The 15,337-nt window shown below is 41.5% G+C and overlaps 1 protein-coding gene across 4 annotated transcripts in view; it reads right to left on the bottom strand.

Annotated features, from left to right (window-relative positions):
* Positions 1-15,337, bottom strand: part of RNF182 (ring finger protein 182) — a 68,513-nt gene that overhangs the window by 36,278 nt on the left and 16,898 nt on the right. Inside the window, exon 2 of one of the 4 annotated variants that reach the window (XM_058285248.1) lies at positions 3,798-3,880. The exons of the other annotated variants lie outside the window; for them this stretch is intronic. The gene's annotated coding sequence lies outside the window, so the exon portion shown is untranslated. The remainder of the gene's footprint in view (positions 1-3,797; positions 3,881-15,337) is intronic. 4 annotated transcript variants of the gene reach the window in all.

Genomic DNA, 15,337 nt, shown 5'->3' with positions numbered 1-15,337 from the left:
CGTCAACCAAGATGGCGGCACGAATGCCTCAGGAGGCTGTTCTCCACAGATTCTTCGAACAACTTACAAAACCCAGCACAGCCAGCCGTCTTCTTCAAATCTGCAGGAAACAGGTAAAGGTTCCTGTACCTGGGGGAGTGCCCAATCAAGAAAACACAGCTTAGAAAGGGTAAGAGAAGCTGGTGGAGCCCTGGCTGGCCACGCCCCCATTCCCTTCCCAGTGCAGTGTGGAGCCAGCCTGCGCACCCACTGTGGGTCCCTGGCTCTGGTCTGGAGGGCGCAGAGGAACCCTCAGCACATACCGGGGTGCCCGCACGCCAATCTATCGGGCAGCAGCCTCAAAGACGGAAGCAGGGAACTCTTCTCTGGCTCGCCCTCCCAGGGCTTGCCCTGCAGGTAGAAGCAGCTCGCCAACAGCTAAAGCAGGGGAACAACTGAGTGAAAGCAGCCTGGGACAAAAGATTACCTGTTTTAAGTCATTCATAAGAGCACAAGGGAGGGGGAGAAAGTCGACTTCATAGGGAGTAGGGGCCCTTCCAATTCCTGTGAACAGAATTCTTTGCCACTAGCGAACGATAAACCCAGGACAAGACACAGGCCCAGGAAAGACAGAGGAGACCCTGCACGTCACACTCACCGCAGGCTGATCCTTCTGACAGTTGGCTGAACTCTGAAGGACACCAGCCAATTTGCTGAAGCCTGTGAAAGGTGTTTTTCTCACTGGTTTGTTTGTTTTCGTTAGCTCCTAACACTCCAGGAAATCTGTCAAATCACAAACTTAACAGACAGCTCAGAGACTAATCCCCAAAGTTAACACTTTAATGTATTAAAACGTACAGTGTACAAAGAAACAGGAAATGATGGTCCATTCAAAAGAAGAGAATTAAAATCCAGAAACCACCAATGAGGAAGACCAGACTTTGGACTACTGGACAAAGGAGATAAAGGGAAAACACAGAGGAATAACAAAAGGATATCAGGGAAACACCAAATGAACAATATGAGAATCTCAACAAAGAGATAAAAATTTCAAAAAGGACCCAGACAGAACTACTGGAATTGAAGACCACAATAAATGAACTGAAAATTCCCCTGGAGGGTTTCAACAGCAGATTGAAGCTGGCAGAAGGATCAGTAAATTCAAAGACAAGAAAACTGAAATGACTCAGGTTAAGGAGCAGAGGAAAAAAGGAATGGAAAAAGCTGAACAGAGTCTATAAGACCTGTGGGACACCAACGAAAGTCCCAATATACATATTTTTGGAGTCCCAGACAGAGAAGAAACAGAAAGCACAGAAGGAATATTAAACGAAATAATGGCAGGAAACTTCCCAAACTTAATGAAAGACATTAACATACACATTCAAGAAGCCCAACACACCCCAAACAGGAAAAACCTGAAGAGAACCCTGTCCAGACACATATAGTAGTCAAACTGTTGAAGCAAAGGACAAAGAGCTCTGAAAGCTGCAAGAGGAAAGCAACATACTACGTACAAGGGAGTCCCAATAAGCTGAAGTGCCTATATCTCATCAGAAACCATGGAGATAAGAAGGCAGTGGGGTGAAATATTTAAAGCGCTGAAAGAAAGCAATGGCCAATTAAAAATTTTAATATCCAATGACACTTTCTTTCAAAAAGAGGGAGAGATTAAGACATTGCCAGATAAACAAAGGCTGAGAGAGGTCATCAACGCTAGACCAACCCTACAAACAATGCTAAAGGGAATTCTTCAGATCGAAAGAAAAGGACACGAGAAAATGGATGGAAGCGGCATAAAGAAATAAAAACCTCCAGTAAAGGCAACGAGGTAGGCAATTAGAAATGCCAGTACCATTGTATTTTTTCATATATAATTTCATTTTTTACATCTTACAGTTTCCAAAATGCCAATACATTAAAAATAATTACATCCATGGCTTTGGACATACGATATATAAGGAAATAATTTCTAAAAAGTACAAAAAAAAAGGTGGAAGGACAGAGGGGTAGAGGAATAGTGTATGTGTTTGCTATTGAAGTTAAATCCGAATAAATAAAATGTGGTTATTATCGATTTCCAATGTTAAATTTTACCTCCCAAGGTAGTGGTGGTTTGAAGTTGAATGGGCCCCCAGAAAAATGTCCTGAAATCTAATCTATTCCTGTGGGTGTGAACCCATTGTAGATAGGAAGTTTTGAGGAGATTACTACAGCTAAGGTGTGGCTCACCTCGATCAGGATGGGTCTTGACCCTGTTACTAGAGGCCTGTATAAGTGCAGTGCAATTCAGAAAGAAAGAAAAAAGTCACAGGAAGCAAGAAGCTGAACATCAACAAAAGGTAGAAGAGAAGTGAGAGACCAGGAGAGGTTGACACATGTTTTGCCACGTGACAAGCTCAGGACCGAGGTTCGCCAGCAGGCAGCCCCAGAGCACCACCGTTGCTGAGAGGAAAGCAATGCCTCGACGATGCCTTGGTTTGGACTTTTTCCCAGCCTCAAACCATAAGTGAATAAATTCCCATTGTTTAACCTGACCTATTTCATGGCTTTTGCTTGAGTAGCCCATACAATTAAAACAGTAACAAAAAGAAAATAAAAGAAATATATAGAAAGAAATAAGAAGGGACTCAAAATAGGATATTACAAAAACTCAAATACGAAGAAGCATTCACAGAAAAATCAAGGGACACACAAGGTATAAGACTTATAAAGATCAAAGAGCAAAATAGCAGAAGAAAGTCCTGCATTATCGGTAGTTACTTTAAATATAAATAGATTAAATTCCCTAGTCAAAATGCAGAGATTGGCAGAATGGATAATAAAGTAAGACTCGGCTGTATAATGTTTACAGGAAACTAACTGTAATTCAAAGACACATGTAGGTTGAAAGTAAAAGGATGGAAAAATATATATACAGCAAATAATAAACCAAAAGAAAGCTGGGATAGCAATACTAATATCGGATAAAACAGACTTTAAGTCAAAACTGTTACAAGGGACAAAGAAGGCAAATATGGCAAATATGAAGGAAGAAATAGATGGTTCTATATTAATAGTAGGCAATGTTAACATACCACTTTCAATAATGGATACAATATACAGACAGAAGATCAATAAGGAAATAGAAGACTTGAATGATACTATAAACCAACCTACCTAATAGGCATATATAGAACACTTCACCCAACAGCTACAGAATATGCATTCTCTAGCACACACAGATTATTCTCCAGGATAATACCATATGTTAGGTCACAAAACAAGTCTCAATAAACAGTTGATTACATCTACAATCAACAAAGGAGACTGACTTCAGCAATGAGAGAAGTCTCATTCAATCACCGGAGGCCTTAAAGTAGGGGTTTTTGAAGATTTCAGGGGTTCTGTGAGCTTGAACTGAAAAAAAAATCAACTTATCTTTATTTTCTCTGACCTCCAACTGAAATCTAGTGTTTCCTTCACTTATGAATGTATGCAATAAATAAATTTCACCAGACTAGCAAAGGTGTCCGTCAAACAAAAAAAGTTAATAACCCACGTCCTTAAAGGGAAAAAACTGGGAAGTGGGTGTAGCTTAAGCGACTGGGCTCCCATCTACCATATGGGAGGTCCAAGCTTCGATATCCAAGGCCTCCTGGTGAAGGCAAGCTGACCCTCATGGCAAGCTGGCACTCACGGAGAGCTGGCCCATGTGGAGTGCTGGCCCATGTGGAGTGCTGGCCCACATGGTGAGCTGGCTCGAGAGGAGAGCTGGTACAGCAAGATGATGCAACAAAAAGAGATACAGAGGAGAGACAATAAGAGATGCAGCTGACCGAGGACCAGGGAGCTGAGGTGGCACAAGAGACTGAGCTCCTCTCTCACTCTGGAAGGTCCCAGGATCAGTACGTGGTGTCACCTAAAGAGAATACAAGCAAGCAAACATAAGAATGCACAGTGAATGGACACAGAGAGCAGACAATGGGGGTGGGTGGGGGAGGAAGGATAAATAAATAAATCTTTAAAATACATACATGTATCAATAAAATTGATTTGTTTAAAAAAAGGGGGGGGAGAATTGATGATTTCAGCAGAAGGAAGAATTTCTATCTCCACTTCAGCCACCAAGCTTCTCCTGAGGAATTCATCAAAACCTTCATCAGGGAAGCAGACTTGGCCCAGTGGTTAGGGCGTCCGTCTACCACATGGGAGGTCCACGGTTCAAACCCCGGGCCTCCTTGACCATGTGCAGCTGGCCCATGCGCAGTGCTGATGCGCACAAGGAGTGCCATGCCACACAGGGGTGTCCCCCGCGTAGGGGAGCCCCACGCTCAAGGAGTGTGCCCCGTAAGGAGAGCTGCCCAGCGCAAAAGAAAGTGCAGCCTGCCCAGAAATGGTGCTGCACACATGGAGAGCTGACACAGCAAGATGACGCAACAAAAAGAAACACAGATTCCTGTGCCGCTGACAACAACAGAAGCAGACAAAAGAACACGCAGCAAATAGACACAGAGAACAGACAACCGGGGCTGGGGCGGGGAGGGGAGAAAAATTAATAAAATTAAATTAAAAATTAAAAAACAAAAAACAAAAAACCTTCATCTGCATTCCCAACTTGCAACCTGCATTATGGAATCCAGACTTGCCAGTCCCCACAGTAACATCAGCTGATTTCAATACATCTCTGTATTTACATATACATATACAACATATATAGTCAGTTCCATTTCTCTGGAAAATCCTAATACTATATATATGTATCTAATAACATATTCTCAAATATTTATATGAAAAATACAGAAAAGGAGAACTAGAGAAATCATCATCACAGTGAAAGATCTAGTTTATTTTTCTCAACAGTTGACAGAATAAGTAGGAAAAAAATCTGTAGTTAGAAAGCTTGAACCATAAAACTAATATATTTAACCCAACATGTATAGAACATCGCAGCAACTACAGAATGCACTATACAGTCTACGCAAATGAACATGGGTTGTTTAAAAATGACTATATTAAAGTCATAAAGGAAGTCTCAAAAAATACCAAAAGACTAAAATAAGAGCCAATCTCTCTTCTGAACAAAGACAAATTCTTAAAATAATAGCAAAACTTGAATCCAATGAAATATAAAAATGATAGCACATCAGTTGGATTTATGACAGGAATGGAGGGTTGTTTTAACTTTTTTTTTCTGTTTACAAGTTTATTTCTGAATCGAAAAGATTATTTCCCCTTCCCCATGTTTTTAGAATTTCCTGTATTCGCCCATTCAGTGCTGGCTGCCACAACCAGACAGAAAGCGTAAGGACAAAAAGTGTGAGGACCTTCTTTTTCTCACATCTGAAGTGGAAACCTTAGCAGCAGACGTTAACTGGGCCAAGTCTGTCAGAGACATACTGTTTTAATATTTTAAAACTGTGATTTACAACATCAGTAAATAAAGGAGAAACAAATCATGTGATCATCTCAAAAGATGCAGAAAAAAGATCTGATAAAACTCAACACTTACGATTAAAACTTCTACAAACTAGAAATAAGGGAATTTTCTTAATCTGAAAGAAAAGTTTCAACAAAACTCTTAAACATAAGACTTTAAAAAATTTTTTAATTTTAAAATTGAATGCTTTCTTACTGAAATTGGGAATGCAACAAACACATGCAATCACCACTTGTATTCAAAATTGTAGCCAAGGTCTTAAAAGAGCAATGAGGCAACAAAAAGGAAAATCAAAGGTCTAAGAACAGGAGATGATACAATAAAACTCTTTATCCATGGCAGGTAAGACCATCATAAACACAAACTCCCACAGATTCTCCAGATAAACTAAAAATTAAGACGTGACTGTAGCAAAATCCCTGGAATAAAGGTCAACATACAAAAATCTACTGTATTTACATATACAAGTAACAAAAGATTAGAAGAGATTTTTTAATATGCAATTTGCAATAACAACAAAAGGAATCAATCTAATGAAAGATACTCAAGAACATTACAGAGAGGGAAATGGATGTGGCTCAACCAATTGGGCTCCCGTCTACCACACAGGAGGTCCAGAGTTTGATGCCCAGGGCTTCCTGGTGAGGGCAAGCTGGCCCACGTGGCGAGCTGGCCCATGCAGAGTTCTGGCCCACACAGGAATGCCACCCCATGCAGGAGTGCCAGCTGATGCAGAGAGCTGGCACAGCAAGATGACACAACAAGAGACATGGAGGAGAAAACTAAGAAGATGTAGCAGAACAGGGAGCTGAGGTGGTGCAAGAGAGTAATCACCCCCTCCCACTCCAGAAGGCCCCCGGATCGGTTCCCGGAGCTGCCTCATAAGAACACAAGCAGACACAGAAGAACACACAGTGAATGGACACAGAGAGCAGACAATGGGGAGAATGGGGAGGGGGTATAAATAAAATAAATCTTAAACAGAAAAAAAAAAAGAACAATACAGAGAGAACTACAAAACATTATGTAGAAAAATTAAAGGTTTAAAGAGATGGAGAGCTATAGCATATTTATTGATTAGAAGACTCAATATTGTAAAGGTATCAACTCTCCCAAATTGACCTAAAATTCCACATAACTTCAACCAAAATCCAAGCAGGTTCTTTTGTGGAAACTGACAGGGTTTCCACATGCAAGAAAAAGTTTAAATGTCAATGTCAAACAGTAGGAATGGAGAAAGAGGAGGAGGAGGAAAAGGACAAGCAGAACAGCAAAGCTGAAGAACTTAATCACTACCTGATATCAAGATTACAGTAATTGAAGACATTTCTTTAGACAAAGAGCCCATTAGAACAGAATAGAATCCAGAAACAGATTCACAAACACATGATTGCTTGATTTATGAAAAAGGTGCCACTGCAATTCAATGGAAAAAAGATGATCTTTTCAATAAATAATGAGAAGTCAACTAGATATTTACAGTGATAAAAACCATCTTGGCCCTACACCTCACATCGTATTCAAAATTCAACTCCAAGGTGGTTGTAGATCTAAATGTAAAAGATAAAACAATAAGACTCCTTGATAACAGAGGTGAATATCTTCATGACCTTAAGGCAGGCAAAAATCTCTTAAACAAGACACAAAAGGTACTAACCCTTCAAGAAAAAATTGCTAAATTGGAATTCATTAAAAGAAAAAATGTCTGTTCATCAAAAACAACTAAGAAAATTAAAAAGCAAGCCACAGTGTAGGGGAAGATTTTGCAACACATATCTGACAAAGGACTTGGATCTAGAATATATAAGAATTCCCTAAAAGTCAATAAGAAAAAGACAATCCGTTTTTTTGTTTTTTTGATGGGAAATAAAAAAAAAACATGTGAACAGGCATTTCACAGGAGAGGCTAGCCAAATGGCCAATACAGCATAGGAAACATGCTCAACAACATTATTTATGGGGCAAAACAAAACAAAACAAATGAAAACCACAATGAGATACCACTTTTCATCAATCACTATGGCTAGTATGTAAAATGCTGACAACACCAAGTGTGAGCAAGAATGAGAACCAACTAGGATTTTCACAAACTGATGCTGGGAATGTAAACTCGTACAAACACTTTGGGCAACTGTTTAGCAGTAAATATTAAAACCAAATCATAGGGAATGGGCGTGGCTCAAGTACGGGAGCACCTGCTTCCCACATGAGACGTCTGGGGTTTGCTACCCCGTGCCTCCTAAAAACAAAAAAACAAGCAACAAGCAAACAAATGAAAAACCCAACTCAGGGGAGCTGATGTGGCTCAGTGGTTGAGCACCAGCTTCCCACATATGAAGTCTCGGGTTCAATCCCCAGCCCTGGTACCTCAAAAACAAAAAATTTTTAAAAACCCTAAACCATAGTTGTAACCTATGTATAACCCCACAATTCTACTCCTAGATATATGCTCAACAGAAATACCCATATAAACACACATAAGAACGCTCATGACAGCACGATTTATAACAGAGAAAGTTGGAAATAACCCAAATGTCTATCAACAATAAATGGATAAATAAATTGTGGCATCTGCAACAATGAAACACTATTCCCAAGATGACAGGGAAGAAAAAACAAACTACAACCATATCCAATGGAATAGATGAATGTCACTAATATAACAGTTAGTGAAAGATGCTATACACACCAAAATAGTACACACCACACAACTCTATAGAATTTCAACTAGTGGTTACTTTTTTGGGGGGGGGTCAGGTAACGCTGGAAGAAGAAAAAGGAAGGTTTGGGGGCTGATAGTAATTTTCTAATTTTTGATCTGGGCATTGTTTGCACAGGTGGTTTACTTTGCAAAAATGCACTCAGCTATAATCTGCTCTGATGACTTGTACACTTTTGTATGTTATCCTTGAATTATAAACTTTACTAAAAATAAAATTAATGCTTCCTCTGGCTATCCACGATACACATAACACAAAAGGCTTAGGTAAAGGAATGTTGTGATTTTGAAGTCTACGCGCTGCACCCAGGGAGGTTTGGGGAACACTCAAATCTGATCATTGACTTCCAGCATAAAATATTTTAAAGTCTTCCCCTCCTGGCCTCTACGGACCCCCAGAGGTCTCACCGCTTACCACGCTCTCCCCCGCCTGGCTCCACCCCCTCCCCAGCTCTACCCACTCTCCAAACTGGAGCCACCTCCTCTAGAATGGACTCCAGGCTTCAGCATGCAAAGTGCCCTCTCCCCAGCTCTTCTACCTACTCCCACCACCCCAACTAATCCCACAGCCGCCCCTTGCTTGGGGAGCCCTTCATTTGGCTTAGACATTTATTATTCCCAGTCCTTGTCTGGCCACTTCCGAGGCCCCCGTGCGCCCACCCCGTCACACTGTGGGCGATCAGACGCATGGTGGCGTCCTCTAAAGATGCATTCTCTCGGAGCTCAGCAGCGGGCAATCAGGAGGCTGGCTCATCTCCTCGTTGCTTCAGCTTTGGCTACTCGGCTGCTCCCAGCCCACGCCCTCTCTCTCGGCCCCTCGGGGTTTCTCTGTTCTTCTGCACCTGCAGGCAATCCCGGAATCCTTTCTCACACGGCAGGGTAAAACGGCAGCTCTCTCTCTCGGTGGCTTTTTTCCTCTGTGTGTCTCTGAGTGTTTCTCCCTTTATAAAAGACTCCAGCAAGAGGGCCGAGACCAACCAACTGAATTCAAGTCAATCAAAGGGTCCCACATCACCGGGAATGGATTCGCTCCTAGAAACAATCTTTTCTGGGATTCACAAAAGCTTCAAACTGTCACTCCAAGGACATCAATCCGAAGATCACGTAAATAAACGTAAAATTACAACTGTAATAAATACACCCTCTCTCACCTGGACTACTGCAACAGGCCCCGAACGGGTTTCTCTCCGACCGCTCTTGCCCCTCTACATGGCAGTTTATTTCTAAAATGCAAACCACATCAAGCCCATCTCCCCAACTCCCACCTCCACAAAAAGCACCCCCGTGGCTTTTCACTGCACACAGAATAAAACCCAGGCCCTTCCCCCATAGTGCAAACCCCTGAGCTTCTGCCCCCTCATCTCTCTGTCATATTAAACCACTCTCCTGCCTCCTCTCTGCCCCAGGGCCTTTGCATATACTCATTTTTCCTGCAAAGCTCTGCTCCTGATCTTGGCTTAGAAGGCTTCCCTCTCCCTCAGCTCTTAGCTTCAATTCTACCTTCTCTCCAAACAAAAGGCAGCCACCTACTCACTTGCCCTATTTTAATTACCTGAATTTTATGTAACTCTGCTAGTTTTCTTGCTTCGTTATTTATTTGGATTTGGTTTGTTTCTGTGTAGCTCCTCCCTAGAAGGCAAGAGCCACCAGAGAAGGCACCTTGTCTATTTATATCCCCAGAGCTTAGATCTCGGCCTGGCCCACAGTGGCCACTAGTCGATATCTGCTGAATGAGTAGTGGCGTCTGACCTAGTCATGAAGGGATGGGAAGGTTTCCCTAAGGAAGTAACAACAGAGCTGAAATTTGAAAACCAAGCAGGAGTTACTGAGTGAAGAGAAGGGAAGCGCCTCTATCCAGAAGGAACCACCTCTGCAAAGGCCCAGGGGCAGGACGAAGCAAGGCACAGGCCCCTGGGATGGAGCTCAGTGTACACAAAGAGGTGCATCTGGGAAAGCTGTTAGGAAAACTTGTTAGCTACACGAAGGCCACAAACGCAAGTACTACACAACGAAATGAACACCTTTGCCAGGTTTAAGAGAAGAGAGATTCATGTTCAAAAATTTTACTACAGAATTCTTTCAAAACAATAAAACAGTATCATGCATAAAAGTAAGATGGAAATTTATTCAATTAAAAATACTTCTAGTGGGGTGAGGGGGTGGGAGGTATATGGGGACCTCATATTTTTTTAATGTAACATTTAAAAAAAAGACTTTCACAGACTAAAAAAGATAATAATAATAATATTTCTAGGAGAACTACCACATACTTAACATAAATGCCCTACAACTTAATCATATTTATTCTTTTTTTTCTAATTCTCAATAAAGATTGCTCCAACCAAAAAAAAAACAACTGCATGAAAATTTTTTTATTTGTAGTAATTTAGTTTAATAAGAATGCCTGATTCTGCTCACTGAGCTATGATTGATGGTCCAATGAGTACGTCTGACATATTAATATGTTATACTATTAAATGCCTTTTTTTTTTTAAGAAAGTAGATTGAAAACGCAGTTTTTAAATTATATTACATAGGACTCCACAACGGAAAGGTGTAAAGAGCGTTGAGGCTGAAAACTAAACAACACACTTGGTGACTTGAAAAAAACAAGGTAAAATGCTGGCATGATTTTTTTTTTAAAGGAATGATTAAAAATCACCTTCAGGTATAAGTCTACCTACCTCTCTCAGGGAAAGAAGGCTGAACAAGGGGCCACACGGGAGAGGCAACAGAAGATGCTACGTCTTCAGCGCTTTCGTGCCGTACACTTGACATCCACACAAATCCCACAGATCCTCACGACCTGCACATGAGGTGCTATATTCTATCCACCTTGCCGTTTAGTGGGCATCACTCTTGGTGCCGTTTATTTTGCCTATGTAAATGTACTATGTAAATGATGAACCTCTTATACAACGGAAAAATGCATGGGACTCAGTACAGGACTGACACCTTCAGAACGACACGTGGGAGATCTACAACAGGAAGAGTTGTCTCCCCTGCTCTTTAAAATTTCAGGTCCTCATCATTCGTCGGCAGGAAGAACTTCCTCCCTTACATTCACAGATTTTTTTGTTCCCAACATTCTACTGATTATTGAATCTCAGCCCCATCCTCAGAGGTGAGAGCCAAATCTAATCACTTCCCACCCACAGCCTGGTAACGCTTGCAGGAATAACGCGCTCTAATTCTGGTGCGCTCTAACTCCAGGGAAGTGGCCATCGCTCCTGAAGCAGCTAAAAGAAAAACAAAACAAAAGCCTTTACATCAACGCCAATCAATTCCCACTACTGGAAAAGTTTATGTCCAAGTTGGCTTGATCATCTTTCCAAATAAAAAGGTAATCACTACTGTTCACCTCTATTATGATCTTCCCAAGCTAATCACATCACATAGCTTAAAACAAATAGTAGAGATAGCTAATAATAAATAATAATAAGTACATACCTTTCCTCACTTAATCCTTTAACCCTCCAGATCACTCATTCAGTAGGAGAGATATGACGATTATCCCACTTTGCGATGAGGAAGGTGAAGTCCGCCAGGGACGCCAGGGCACGCGGTTTTACTAAGTGGCAAAGCCAAGCCTGGGATCCAGGCCCCGCTACCAGGAGCACAAGCCCTTCCATCATGCACTGCTGCTTCCTACAAGGCACGCTGAGCCAGGAAGGCAGCCTCACAACGAATCACTGTTGATTTCATTTCCAAGTTTAAATACCTAATAGTTGATTGAACAACCTTCAGAAAATTCTGTTCACTTCCTCAGGAGGCAGGAACACAAACTCAAAAAGAAAAAGTTTATAGAAGATACATACCCATAAAATAAATCAAGTAAAGTAAATTAAGAGAAAAAGAGTAATTTTTTTTTTAATTCAAGGACTGGGAGTGAAGATGTATTTTCTATTTTCCATAGTCCCATTCATAGAGCAATGATTAAGAGAGAAAACGTTTGCTAAAGCACAACTCTCCAACTCCCCACCCCTATCCAAATATATTTACTTCAGTTAAAAACACATATGAACCAAAAAACTATTAAACTTATTTGTCTTGCAGCATCCAGCTCTTGGGACACCATGTTTCTGAAGCCTATGTTATGATCTTTAGTAGTAGAATAACAGACAAACTGCTAATCAAGTTCATAGAGAAGAGGATTCTAAGGATTTTATCTTTACATCTTAGCTCCCTACGATTGAATATAAGCAACCCTAATTCAAACTCACATTAGCAAAGGCTCGAAAATGAACTTCAAATGATTTGTATCCATTTCTACAAAGGGAATTGTACAGTACATTTTTTAAGACTTTAAAAGAACAGTAAAAATATAAAGTTGGATTAAAAACTCTCACCCATGACTCTGCTCATGTCCCAGTAATTATAGATGTCTCAAGTTTTACCAAATAAATGTTCTTATCTGTTTACCAGAATAGAGGGTAGCATTTCCTGTACTCTTCTCTGGAATCATTTAATAAGCCACAGACACAACCATTTGAAAATACCAAGCACATAGGCAAATCTAAAGCTCTTTCATAAAAGTCAGGAAGTTTTCTAAAACGAATTCCCCTCTACTAGAAACATGTATAATGTAAATTTCTTTTATTCATTCAAGAAATATTTATTAAAAAAAAAAAAAAAGAAATATTTATTGAGCATTTACTATGTCCCTGGTACTGTTCTGGAGGCTGAGAATATAGTAGTGAGAGGGGAAAAATAAAACAAAACAAAACATAAAAAAATGAAAAAAGAGCCCCATCTTCATGGATTTTATACAACAGAGGAAAAAGACAAATATATTTTTGTTTGTTTACATGATCTACCAGGTGGTAAACAGGTAAGGGGGATAGAAAGGGCAGGAGACAAAAAGATCACAAGTCTTTATAGAGTGCTTAGGGAAGGCCACTTGGTAACATGTAAGTGTAGAAAGAAACAGGGCAGGGGAGAGGAAGTACTACAAATGTTTGGAGAAAGAGCCATCCAAGCAAAAGAAACAGCAGTGCAAGGCCAAGAGGCCAGAGAAAGCCTGTAGGTACAAAGAGTAGCAGGAGTCCAAGGAGCAAAGGGGAGGGCAGGCCATGAGATCAAGAATCTAGCAAGGGGAAAGCAGACTTGGCCCAGTGGATAGGGCGACTGCCTACCACATGGGAGGTTCGCGGTTCAAATCCCGGGCCTCCTTGACCCATGTGGAGCTGGCCCATGAGCAGTGCTGATGCGCACAAGGAGTGCCCTGCCACGTGGGGGTGCCCCCGTGTAGGGGAGCCCACGCACAAGGAGGCACCCCATAAATAGAGCCGCCCAGCACTAAAGAAAGTGCAGCCTGCCCAGTAATGGCACCGCACACACGGAGAGCTGACACAGCAAGATGACACAACAAAAAGAAATACAGATTCCCGTGCTGCTGACAACAGAAGAAAACAAAAACAAGAACACACAGCAAATGGACACAGAGAACAGACAACTGGGGGGGAGGGAGAGAAATAAATAAATCTTTAAAAAAAAAAAGAACTAGCGAAGGGGAGCGGACGTGACTCGAGCGGTTGAGCACCCACCTCCCAAATGGAAGGTCCCCGTTTCAATTCCCAGTGCCTCCTGAAAAACATCAAAAACAAACAACAAGAAAAACAATGAAAAAACCAACTCAGGGGAGCTGATGTGGCTCAGTGGTTGAGCACCGGCTTCCCACATACGAGGTCCCAGGTTCAATCCCTGCCCTCTGGGACCTAAAAAAAAAAGAACTTAGCAAGGCAGAGCATGCAAGGCCTTGAAGGCCCCTGAACCTGCTTCGTCTTCTAATCTAAGTGAGAAGGAAGCAGGGGTTTTATTTGGTTTTGTCTTGACTTTGGAAGCTTTTAAAAAGGGGGCCAACATCTGGTATCAATTTCAAAGGGACTATTTTAGGGGACACACAGAAAACTGACTGTAGGATGTCAAGGGTAGAAGTTGGGAGACCAGTTAGAAGGAACCTACCATAAAACAAAAGGAAACAGTAGTAGATTATACTACAAGGTAGCGGGAAAGGAGATGAGAAATGAGCAAATTTGAATATATTTTGAAGCAGTCAACAGACTTGCTAATGGATACAATCTGAGGTGTGCGGGGTTGTGGGGGGTGGGAAGGAGAAGTCAAGGATGATTCCAAAGTTATGTCCTAATCAACTGAAAGAATGCAGTTGTCATTTACTAAGACGGGGAAGACTGGGGATGGAGCAAATTGGGTGTGGGTATTGGTACAGGGAATCAGAAGTCTGTTTTTCAATATGCTGATTTTGAGACACCTGTTTAGACATCCAAATGGAAATGTCAGTTTGGAGATGTGAGTGAAATTAAGGGAAGATTTTTTTTATTTTTTTTATTGGAGATATGAATTTGAGGTTCATCAACAGATAAAATAATAAAGCCACAAGATAAGATGAGATTTCCTAGGAAATGGGGGTAGACAAAGAAAAGAAACTATCCAAAGACTGGACTCCAAGGCATTGCGATATTGGAAGATATATGGAAAAATCAACAAAGGGTACTGAGCTGGGGAGTCAGTTAGATGAGTAAAGAATCAAGAAAGATACTCAGGGGACTTGAGTCTCTGCACTGCCCATGTGCCAGCTGGGCCCTGAGCCTCAGCAGAGTGGCAACTCCTACCCTCTGGTTCGTTGGACTTACCCAGGTCAGCTAGCAGGAGGTGAGGATGGTCAACCACCACACCAGGGAATCAAGAGTGTCTACAACTGCAAGCAGAGGAATTGCATCCATCATCCATGTGGAATCTAAGCCCCCTCTTGATCTAGAGATGGAGGGAACATGACCATCCCAGAATCCACAGAATGGAGGAATAAAATATGGACTAGAGTGGACTTACTGATATTCTACTATAATACTATTGTGACAAGTAATAGAAGAAATTTTAGCATTGAGGTGGAGAAAGTGGCCACAGTAGTTGCTGAGGGCAGGGCGAGGGTAGAAGAGAGGTGATGTGGGGGCATTCTTGGGACTTTGACTAGTTCTAAATGATACTGCAGGGTCAGATGCTGGACTTTATATATCCTGCCAAAACCCACTGAATGTACTGGGGAAGAATGTGAACTACAGAGTAAACTATTATCTGTGTAGTGCAGCAGGGCCCCAAAACGTGTTCACCAAGTGCGATGAGTGTGCCACAATGATGAGGGAGGTTGTTGGTGTGGGAAGAGTGGGGTGGGGGGGAGGGAGGTATACAGGAACCTCTTTTAT

This window comes from Dasypus novemcinctus, chromosome 22, assembly GCF_030445035.2.
Source record: "Dasypus novemcinctus isolate mDasNov1 chromosome 22, mDasNov1.1.hap2, whole genome shotgun sequence".
Taxonomy (NCBI): domain Eukaryota; kingdom Metazoa; phylum Chordata; class Mammalia; order Cingulata; family Dasypodidae; genus Dasypus; species Dasypus novemcinctus.
This window is presented reverse-complemented; position numbering and strand designations above follow the sequence as displayed.